This window comes from Cornus florida, unplaced genomic scaffold, assembly GCF_030987335.1.
Source record: "Cornus florida cultivar Cherokee Brave unplaced genomic scaffold, ASM3098733v1 CherokeeBrave_3.0.0_Hap2_scaffold_138, whole genome shotgun sequence".
Taxonomy (NCBI): Eukaryota; Viridiplantae; Streptophyta; class Magnoliopsida; order Cornales; family Cornaceae; genus Cornus; species Cornus florida.
Window position 1 is genome coordinate 37,501 of NW_026775625.1, and position 12,240 is coordinate 49,740.

Below are 12,240 nucleotides of genomic sequence, written 5' to 3' on the forward strand. Positions count from 1 at the left end.
TCATCAATGAAAGAAATGCATGCAGCTCACGATAATGAGCCTTAGCACTACTCTGTGAACCAACCCTATTTACGGTGAGTTTAGTGAAAGAATCTCTTTGAAAAAGATCAGATTCTGTTGGTGTTCAAGTGGTAGCTTCGTCTCTCAATGGATCGGTTCATCTTCCTCAAATGTGGGCGTATCTCCCTCATCCGCCTCTTTGGTGGTGGCCTTTTTCAGAGGAGTTGCGGAATGAGAGGCACTATAGAACTTGGCCTGAAGCTGAAGGTTCTTTCTCTCGATGCTTTGAGTTACGACACCATAAAGACATGTGAATACCATTCTGGGGCAGCGGGCAGAGGAGTTTCTGACCGAGACCGGCTACGGCTACACGATCGTATGTAGGGTTCACTGTTGTACTAGCGACTTCTGCAGGCTATGCATATCTTGCAAGCTCTGCCTGGGGGTTTTCCACTTCACTTTCTCGACCACCTTCTTCCTCTAGTTATTTATTTGAAGGAGCTCTGGACTCCGCTCAATCTATTCCGCGGGCAATGAATGCCAATCTTTCATGTGTTGGGCCACCTCTTTGACTTTCCGGAGTTATAAAAGAGATCCCTTGAGCCGGGGAAGAAAGTGAACATAGTCAAGTGATATTCCCCTTAAGTACTTAGCCAAAACCGGTGATGGTTTTTGGTCCCCTAATTGACTTAGCAGACCTTTAGACCGAAACCTAACATGATCCCTTATATCAATCAATCTGAACTCGATGCTTTGCTTGGTGGCTCCCCTATAATGGGAGGAATCCTTACACCATTTCGTGCAGGTAGCTGTAAACTCTCTGCCCTCCTTCAGATACTGGAAATACCTCCAGCCTTTCTGTTGCTAATTTGGACGCTTTTGCACCAAAATCCAAAAAGTCCTCCCCCCGTTCATACGACTATGGTTAGGTCCTTTGATACTCTATTGAACCCTCTGCAAGTTGAACTTTCAAGGATTGCAACCTGCTATCTATAAGACGAATTAACCAAGAAAGCTCTATCCCATGGCCCATTCACCACGGCAGTCAGACACGCAAGGAGCAATATGTACCAGAACCAACGAAAGAAAGAATCATTCAGCAAAGCGATATCGGGTGCTATTCCCGTATTGTGGTGTAGTAAGCAGGTCTTACCGTCATCAATCGGAAGTGACTCGGTGAGGAATTCAAGACAGATCGACAAAAGAGTAGGGAGCCTGTACAAGACTTCCCTCCAACCAATAGAAATATGGATTATCAGCATTTCTCTTCCCGCCCCACCTTTCTCCGGCGAAGTAGACTCACCGTCTACTCCTTCGTACCTAACCGCCTTACCTAAAGAACGCCTCAACGATCAGATGGAAAACAAAAAGACTGACCAATGGATAGCTGGGTCAAGCAAAGCACATTCTCCGCTTTGCTTTAGTAGCTTGGGATTGGATTGGTTCCAAGTAAATTCATTCGTTAGATAACAGATATTAGAACTCGCTCTGCTTGTAAACCTTCAGCGCCATGAAACTGAAGACCAAATAAACCCCCTGGCACTTGATTCCTGCGGGAGTGCTACGTCAGTCCAGCGTAGAATATGAAGCTAAAATCAAAGAGGAATTGTTTCAGGACCAGGCTTTTCTTTCTGTGAAGAGGCTTATAGCAGACTCTGAATCCATATTCTTATGTAGAAACACAGAGTGAACTTCCCCCAAACACGTGATTTACAAGCAAACAGGCGTATCCAATCAGAGGAAGGTCCAGCTGTCCTATCAATCGCTGAAGCTCAAAGTCTTCAAGGTGCCGAGGTTAAAGTTTTTCCAATAGGTGGGTCCGCGAAAGTCTTATTAAGGCGGTCTAAGAGGGCCCACCATTTGCTTCCCGGCTGAATCCATACGGAATTTCTTTCCTCTTCGTTGTTGAGATAAGGCCCCAGCCTTTCAAAAGAGCAAAGGCTAAAGTTTCCCAATGTCTTACTCTATCGACTGCTCAATCCAAAAGTGGGATTTGGTTTGTGTTCAGCGCTTCCTTTTTGAAGTAAAATCTAGGGAATCGCATATCTTTATTGAATGATCCAAAATCTATTCCCAAACAGTAGACTCGGAAGGGGCATAAGGGTGCCTCTCCTTAAGAAGCAATATGCAAGACTGGTGGCTGGAAGCTTCCTGATCAGCTCAAAAGAAGAACGCGACGAATTCTTCATGCTTGATAAATATGGGATAATGCGATGTTTTGCATGACCTAGAAAGTAAAAGCACACACCTATCCATAGGAAATTGTAAAACTAGAATACTATGCCCTCACTACAGAAAGTCAGTGGCAAGCGCCAACTGCCGCTTCAACCATTAGGGTTCCGTTCACCGGCGAAGTACACTCACTCCCTTGACAATCCTTCGTACCGAACCGAGGGAGCGACAGAACTATATGGGGCTGCCGCTCTTTACCTAGAAAGAAAGCTCTCTCGCCCAGAGTTTTCATATTGGTTTTTTCTTTCAACAGATGGATCCATTGATCACTTGCTGGGGGCAAGGCAACTAACTGCCACACTCTTCTCAAGCGCTAACGAGAAAGAACAAGGATGCAGGTTCAGAGGTTCGGTACAAGTTGTCCAATTTCCTGTCCTTCCAAGATGACAGTTCACAGCTTAAGGGATGACTGTTATGCGGCAACAAAAGAACCCTTTTCTCTTATTCGGCAAGGGCGGGAACGGAACGGGCTGAACTGTTCTTTCTTTAGTTGCTGACCAATTGTCAAAGGCGAGGGATAGGGTTGGTCGCACCTCCAGTGAGACCTTCTTTTCGCGTATCCAACTCCAAGTCCTAGATCCGTTGTGAAGCCTGATGAAGAGAAAGCGGGCTCTTGTTTTCAGCTTTTGATGAGTCAATCTGCTCGAAATGAAGGGAGGGATCCGTTCGCTAAGACGGAGTAGGGATAGCACTAATCTTCTTGTTTTCCGGACCAAAATCGAGCCTCAAAGGGCTAGCTCTCCATACCACTGACGCAATAGGGGACAAAAGCACAGCATATGCGCAATTGATTCCACCTTCTTCCCGCATAATTGACACGGGTCTTCATCAATGAATAGAGTTGGAGATTTGATCAATCACTCTACTAAAAGTAGACAGTCTTATTTGGTTAATTTGATGCGTGAAATCCCCGGTGTGATAAAGATTTTACGTAGAGGAAGAGCAGCTTTGCCCTTTAAGGGTCGTTGACAGCATCATTTTCCGCCCTTTCCCTTCGCCCCTATGCTATGAGGCGATTCCAGCTTTCACTTTCTTCCTACCTCGGCTTGGAAACAAAACACCTTAGGTCAGTATCAACAGGATTGGTTGTGTGGCTGGAAAGCCATCAGATCGAAGAAGTAACTATCAACTAACGTCACGCCTGGTAGTTTCCCCTTTTCGCAGATGCATATTTGCCAAGAACACACACCATATTTAACATACCGAGCGGAAGTGAACAAAATTCTCTTAGATAACAATTAGAAGAGAAGAAAGAAGGGCTCTTATTACTATATATTAATGAAGATGACTTTATCTTCCTTGTCGGGGGAGTTAGAAAGAATCTTCGAGAATATAATTAGTTAAAAGGCACACAAACTGCACCATATGGAATGGATGATAAATATGTAGCTGAAGGAGTGATCTACAAATAGGGGTGCCAAATATCCCACATCTTTGATTCGAGACATGGGCAGAGTCCTTTATCTTTTCAGAATCTACTTACTGCGGAGAGGGAATTCCAACACGAGCATTTTCATTTCCTAACTCCCGTGAAGAAAGGGCTTACCCCACTGATAGATAGAAATCGACAAAGTCTCGCCTCTTCCTAGATCTGAAGCTTGACTTGAATTGAATAATGAAAGGGGTGAAGGCGCACAATGTGACTAGTTGATTGATTGAAGTTCGTTGTATACCTAGCTCCCAGATTGAATACCCGCTCTGAAATGCCTGCTTGTTCATGCTTGGAGGTTTGTCGATGAACTGTCTTATTGCTTTGAAGATAGTCACTACTAAATTCTGATGGGAATTGAGCTGTGGCAAAGACAAATGCTAGAGGCTACGCATAAGGAGTCGGGAAGCGAAACTCACCGTAAATAAGGGAGGCTAAAATAGGAGTTTGAGATTGCATTTCATGAACTGATTCAGAATTCTATCTAGATAAGGAAATAAAGAAAGAAGGATTATGTCTCCTTCGACCGAGAAGGGCGGAACGAGAAGGGACCAGTTGTGAGGTTCCGTGGCGACGTGGAAACGGAATGAAGCTGATTCGCCAAAGGCTTCTGAGTCTTCCGATGTAGATTCTTCTTCTTTGCCACTCCTTCGTACCGAACCAACTTAACGACAGGCAGATGGAAATTCACCAAACAAGGCTTGTGTCCGAGCCACTCCTGCGTACCGAACCGCTCCGGCAAGATCAATAGGGGGAACGATTTACCTACATCTAAGGGGGGTATTCTATATCAAAGTAGATTGTGGATTCTTGCTTCCCAATAAATGAAATCCAAGGTAATCAAACCTCGCGCATCGATCAAACGAAAATGAACCAACCGGCGAGAAAATGAAATTGGAAGAGTTTGCACAACCTGAGGAGGCATTTATTTACATAGATCCACTTTGAATCTTTGACTTGCCACTCACCCGCGATCTGGCTAATGATGAGCTCTGAATCGCCAAAAAACGGAAAGTTTTGCAATGCCCATGTCAAGCCCTGTTAAGGTTATTCGCTTTGCATCTAAACCACATGTTCCACCGCTCCCCGTCAAAATGACTTTGACTTTCATTCTTTGTCTAAGCTATACCTAGTAGTTGATTCCGTTGCAGTAGTCATCTAGGTGTTCCCCCGCCATTACTCGGTGGATAAGGCTCTAATGCCCAGTTTGATATCGAGAAAGCAAAAAGGAACCCAGACCCCGGGGCAGGGGCAGATGCGAAGGCCAAAGGAAAACGGCCAATCAAAAGCTTCTCTTATAATCTGGGAACCTTGGAGAAAGAGAGCTATGGGACAACTCCCCTTATAAGGAGTCCGAGAAGAACAGCAAGCTCTTTTTCAAAGAAAAAAGGTGCTGCTCTAGACGCAAGGTTGAGATATCAGCAGAGGAAATGCTCAGATCAGAGGTTATAACTACTAACGAAGAAGTTGCTGCCCAGCGTCCAGTTCAACTGCTGACCCTAGGACGATGGGAGCTTGCGTGCCTCAGTAGTAGACATGGATATGTGTCACTTGTCCTTTAGCAGGTGTTGGCGCTTTTGTTAGTAGACACACATAGGTGGCGTTAGATTGGGTGATAGCGAGTTTGCTTCTACGAGCTTGGAGGAGAGGTAGTGACGGGCGGCCTTTCTTTCACTGAGCCCATAGGGTAGTTGCAGCCTTGCTGCATGTCTTAAGCATTGGATTTTCCCGTCCCGACTGTAATCTTGCCATAAAAGAGGGTAGGCGATCGCAGTATTGGTCCTTTCTCACTAGCATTTTCTTGTGGTCAAGCTCCCCCTTTTTCTTTGTTAGCCAGAAGCTTTCTCTTAATACCATTCACTGTAGAATTCTTATCCGACCAAGGCATAGCTTAGGCTATGATTGAGAACCCCCCGTCGAACCTTTATGACTCGTACTTCAGACGCAACTCTATATATGATATATCCAATGAGAGGAATTTTCCATGACTTGTGCCGGATCAGATTCATTGATGAATTTAACTTCCTTTCTTTGGCAGAGCATATCCACGAATTTCGTATATAAATGGTTGCTTGCCCCCTTTCCAGTGAATAAAGCCCGTCGCGCAGGAGGGGTTTCGAGCCGGATCGACCCATTTATGCTTTGGCTTTTCTTCCTTTTGCTGTAGCATCGAAACATCGACAGAATCGAAGAGAAATTTTCATTTGTCTCAGCCGGGAAGCTGAAATCCTCCAATTCATAAAAGAAATGCAGAAAATGGACTAATGCGCTTGTGTGAGAAATTCTGTAGAGAAAGACCCGCCTTCGAAGCGCTACTGCCGCCGCCGGAGAAGGAAGGCTCGTTGAGACCTCTAAGAAGAGAGAGGCTGCTGTGCCCTTACCTTCGTCGGAGACACCAACAGCAAAAGCAAGGAAGAAAGATTCTTTTATAAGTCCAGGGCTTGAGAACAGAGGTTCAATTTGGTCTTCTTGTGTTATATCCACTGGTCAAGCCAGGATCAAACTCCTCACTATGAAGATAGGGCAACAACTCAAACCTAAAAGAGGTTCATAGAGTCAAGGTTTGAGTGGGATCTTGAGCTTGAACCCTTCCGCAAGTTGAACTAAGAGCTAGCGCCATGGTCACATCAGTAGAAGCGGTCTCGCTTGTTCCATTCACTAAGTATAATAGAGCTCCCTATTAGCCCCTTGAACCATCCACTCTTATTAACAATAACAAAGCAAGCTATTTATTCTCTTTTTTGAGCCCTTTTGGCGCATTGGCCGGCCCTACTGCAATGGGTTAAAAGGTAAGGCTATGGATCAAAGTCAGATTAGCCTTCTATCTGAACCACCCCCTTTTCGTTCCAGTGCGTCCGTTCCTATCAATTCCCCTCTTCTTGTCCATCAAAACAGAAACAACATAGCCATCTCCCTCATGATTGCCATCATATCCGTACCCGTGACCCCCCTTTTTGCCCCTAAGCCGCAAAGTTGTAGTGATAAGCCAGGTATGATGAAATCCTCTTTTCGAATAGGAATTGATTCGATGTTATCGATGTTCTTATTAGAATATTCAGAAAAAACTGAATAGACTGTTTTCAAGAAGGAATCGCCATCACCAGTGGAAGTTGAACCCGGCGACCTCTTCCTCCTGAAGTCTGGAAGAAGGAAGAAAAACCAGTCAACCACAGGGAAGGAAGGACAAGAAGGAGGTATAGCTCAAGTTTCTTGCCTCTTCGCCAATCCAGTAGCGAGGTTTCAACGAGTTCTTTGTACGCGTGTAACGCCAGTGCCGATAGCCCCTTCCACGACTAAGAAAGTTGGCAATGGGGATAGACCTGAAGCCTTCGCTTTTTCGGAATACGGGATAGTACGGTAGTAATGGGCGGAATAAGTGGGCTGGCTGGTGGGATAGAGGGAAAGAGAAGTAAGGTTACACGATCGAAGACATCCACTGAGGAAATCAAAATTATTCCTGGAGAAATCTTACAACACAAATTACTAAAAAAGGCAATTCGCCAAGCAAGAAAGAAAATCCATTCTTTGCTTTGATGAAGGAGGAAAAAGAAAGAAATAAAGCAAGAATCAAATGTTTTCGAGCCTTTGTGACACAACAAGGCCAGGAACTTAACTTAACACTCGCTAAAAGATAAAAGCAAAACTCAGTCCTTGCTTCACTTCAAAAAAGGAGTTTCACAGACTCAAACAAAAGGAACTCGCTCTACAGGACCGGCATAGGGCTTACGTGCTACGGATTACGGACTAGATGAAATAGGCTTGGATGACCTCTCCTTCCTTTCATCTTTGGCATCTCTCTTCTCTTATGATACCTTACCACTTTAGGGACTACCGGAATTTAATAATACTGGTAGGAAGACTTCCAGGGCTTGGAATTCTTACTTGAATCGGTTTGACTTTAGTTCAGGATTTACTCTCGGAGCACATCGCTATTTAGTCCGGGGACTTTAGAGACTTGACACCGCGGAATGTGAAAAGATTGAAGCACTTAGAAATGGATTCTATGGACGGGTTCATGCTTTTTCCTTCAGAACTTTGTCCAGGCAAACCCATAGTGTCTGGATGTAGTCAAGTGTCCTGGTGCTTCTTTTCTTTGAGTATTCGATAATATTGGGAAGGCTTCCTTCAGCTAGTCAACTCATAAATTCCATCACATAATTGCGTAACTAACGCAAGCTTACAGCTCAAAGAAAGGGTAACCCCTCTTTCTTGTTAACCGCTGACCGCTCTACTACCTCAATAAGCGCTACGTGGTCGAGCAAGTTCTCGTAGATATAGCAGCAATTGCAAACCTTGCCTTAATCTGAATGAAAGCTTCTCTCTTTGACCATGTCAAAACCCAAAATACCCCATAAGTGTCCTTAGCGATGGAAATCTTCTTCTTTTGCTTGTGGTTCTGAGCCTGCTTGTTAGGCTTTCATTTCCTATGTTTACTCCTCCGATGTATCGATATCAAGCTTCCGCTTTCAGTCTATTAGCCGGTTTTGATCGATAAGAAGAAGAAGAAGAGGAAGAGGTCTTTCAGAGCCTACCCCGGTTTGGAACCCAACAACTACGACATCCGGTCCGACAGCAACTGCTAAATCCGGTCCTAAACTCACTTCTCTACCGCTCCCACAGACAGATGACTTGCTTCTGCTCGTTAATAACTCAAGAGCTTTCTTTCTCCCAGCCGAAGCTATCGTTTCTATGGAATCCGGGAATAGGTGTGCATCTGTTGTGAAGGGCATTCGAGCCTGCCGCACTTGTTCCGCCGCCCGGGAAGAAAGATCCTTTTTCTATGAAAAGCTATTCCGTCTTGGTTCTTTTGACTTGTCACTCTAATATGATGCAGCAACTCATGGAAAACTCTTCTTCATTTTTGCAAAACTTGTGATCTCCTCGATTTGGGAGAGAATTTGAAACCTCTCTTCCTCGTTTCCGACTTCATCACGTAAGTCACTAGCTCTACCTATCAATGCAATAGCGAGCGAACGAGTTCTGACTTTATTAAGCTCCAGTTCAGATAGGATCAACGCCAATCCCAGCGAACACATTAAAGCTTCCATTGGTCGATTGGATTGGTCAAATGCTATATATATGTCTGAAAGCCTTGAAGGCCTAGGTGAATCACCTGCAGGATTGCAACAATGATGGTAAAATTGAGACTGATACGCTTCTCACTAGCCTTGCCCTGGAAGAGAAAACTGCCCTAATAGCTCAAAGAGGAGCGTTTTTCATAGGTCTTTACCATTTTCTGATTCAAAGTTGTGAATCTAGTGCAAGTTATTTATCTTTACGAAGCTTGGTAAGGTCTGCTGGAACTTACGTTGAAGCTTGATCAAAGAGATCGGAATTCATCTGCTTTGCTATCCCAGCTATCGAGTAAATGCGGACTCTTCTAAGATGCTTGAAGCCTTTGTGAAAGGCTCCTCCTCGGATAAACCCTACCTCTCTTCTGAACCAAAGAGTCCAGTCCCAGTCCGACCGTTTCCGGTTGCAACGTAAGTCGAATAATAAGGGGGCTTTGAAAAGAGTTCCCATCATTGAAATTAAGTTTCTGAAGTGAAGGGCAAGCGAAGCCGCGGCGCTATGTGAACAAGAAAAAGCAAGAGGCAGAATTCGTTTATATAGGTCTAATCAAACTGACTTTCTGTAGCCATAGAAGGAATCTGTTCAGGACGAGCGGCGGTAAGTCCTTAAGAGATATAAGATCGACCAAAGCCCGTGATCCGGAATCTCGCCCAGGCACCAGCCACCAACCATGTAGTTCAACATTCAACAGCACCTTCAGAGCTCCTTCGAAGGAAGGCTTGTGAGGTCCCAGTGCGGGTACCCGACAAAGGAAAGGAATGATGGAAAAGCTAAAGCACTATTTCCTGAGTGCCTTAATGATGGAAAGAAGATCACAACAGTCAGAAATGCTGGAAGCAAAGCGAACCGTTAGTGAGTGAAGGCTACGTCGGGCGATCTTGAATTACGTAGTTAGGAGAGAAGGTCAGAGGACAAATAGAAGGAAGAAGCTCCAATTCGACTAGCGAGAGCGAGGTCTTAGGAATAGCCTCTCGCAAGTAGGGAGCCTTGTATCTTCGATCGGTAAGCTACGGCCCCTCAATCAAAGATTGATCCATCCATCGTAGTCACCCTGGCATTGACTCATAAAGTGCTCTAGGTGTAGTATCTTCGAGATACTAAGGTCAACCCATTCAATAAAACATTGCTTCTATGGCGGGGTTTACTTAGTCACAAACCGCAGTGAATCCATCTTTTGTAGGATTCCCTTTCGAACCCCCCAAACAGAGGTTTTCAACCCGAAATCTGGTCAGTAAGAACGAAAAGTAAACCCTCTTCCTGTCGGGCTAGGTCCGCAGAGAAGGCTCCGGGGAGTCTATTAGTCGAACAGTCTGAACCCGAAGGGACCATTAGAGGTCGACCCATCTCTTACTAAGTAAGGGCTTGACCTTATTCATTGATTGTCTGGTGCGTCTTTAGTGTAACCCTAAACTCTAAATGGAAAGAGATTGACAGCCCCAGAGATTCTTGACTATAGGATTGATTGAGGAGAACAGAGCGCAGCGGATGAGATCATCCTTATATAAGCGTTTAGAGAAAGAGTTGCACGACGCTTGGGACAGGTAGCCGATTCCTCAATGAGTCCTACGATGTAGATTCAAGTTCTTGACCTGGAGCGTAGCCCTTAGAAAACTGGGAACTTGCGTTGTATGGACAGAGAAAGCCTGAAACCCCTCCTAGTAAAGCCGATATAGGGAGGGCCTAAAGAGCAATAGAACGTGCGTTACTGCGCACGAGAATGGGCATGACATCGATATTGATTGTTCTAGCCCGATTCTCTAAGAAGATGGAAACTTGATAGCGGAATAGACTCCTTGCCTTATCCGATCTACTGGAATTGGTGTTGATCCTTTAGTCTTGCCTCTGCCTTGCAAAACAATGCTAGGGCGTGTGTTCGGGGGTTTGGTTTTGACCCTTGGATCGTTTGCTCCGCTAACATTGATTTAAGACCAAGGACATAAGGGGCGGGGTAAAAGAAGGGTGGAAATATAGATCAATAGGCAAGTAGAGCCTAAGCTAGTACTCTATTCTAGTAGTGCGAATACTTGCTTGCGTGGCTGTACATGTGTCTCTATCGGAGTTGACTCAGAACTTCTCGGAGCGGAGCGCGAATCAATCTGCCGACAAAACCTACCACTGCATGAGTGGGAGATGCGGGCGCTAATCCATTGTGAAAAGGCTGAATTTCAATGATCTTATAAAAGGAAATATGAATTCAATGAAAATCGCTCTTTCTGTATCCGTTTCCTTACCGACTCAAAGATCCACCGCTCTAAGATCTTACTTGCTGTAGCTTTAACAGATGGTTCCAATCTCCGAGGAATCAGAATGTTCAGGAAAGACTTGAAAAGAGAGAACCAAAACAGCAGATTTCTCGCCCTTTAGTCAGTTCATCAGATCAAGCGGTACCACTAAACGAAAGGGAACGAAAACCTCGTCTGTGGTGGCGACCTGACGGCGCCTTGTAGGAGCTGTGTCGGTAACAGTCCGTGGCGTGGCCTTGTTTGTGGTCTAATTGCCCCTTTAACGGCACTTCATGCGAGCGAGGAACTAGGTCTACCATAATATCATATATAGAAGTCGTCCTTTAAGCGCATCACAGCCGACCTTCACTTTCTTCTGTTGTTCCGTTCCAGTTCTCTCGCCAAATAGCTTGGGTACTTCGCCAAATGTTCAGCTAGATCCTTCGCTTTAACTCCCGGGTCAGCACCTAACGAAAACGAAGGAACTCGCCTCTTTAACAAAAAATAGCCAGCCTCTTTTTCCACTGTTCTTTATTTCGCAACACCGGATATGTCTCAGGAAGCATCATTCCCCTTTTCAGTGAATTGATCTTTTCATCTGCCTCAGTCGATCTCGGCGTATTTTCTTAGTATCCGGCTCGCCTGCTACTATCTTGTCGGAAACCCTGCCTAAAGCTCTAATAAGATCGGAAAGAAGAGAAAGTACGACTCAATGTTAGTGGGAAGCGGAGCTTGACTTGCCGGATCGTTGAGGCAGTCTGCCGGGAAGGAGGTTCGGAGAGAACGAGTGGAAAAGATGCGCTCTGTTCTGGAGGTACCTCGGTAGGGCGTGTGAATGGATTGCTTCACCTTCTTAGGATAAGGCTGGTTTCGCCATAGAAAACACGAGGTCTGGTTAGAGGTCGGCCCCGACCCATGTGAATACCAAGGAGGATAGGATAAGACAACACTCTAGAGGAGCTACGCAAAGAAAGAGGAAATCAAGATTTTCTCACACCTGTATTCCCCAGAAAGTTGGTTTAACAACAATAAGGAATCTCCTTTGACCAGAACAGTAGGGGCTACCGTGTCTAGGAGAATTTCCAGGCCGATGATGAGAGCTTTATATTCGGACTGAGTATTTGAACATTTGAAGTACAGAAAGAAGGAGAGACAAGTCTTATTTCCTTTTGGCTTCATGGGTATGAGCTTCTATTTTGGGAGAGTTTGGTTTATCACGAGCTTGTCTCTTCCAAGACTTAAGAGGGGAAGGTCTTTTTGAATGGAAGAAGTGGAAGTAGTCTT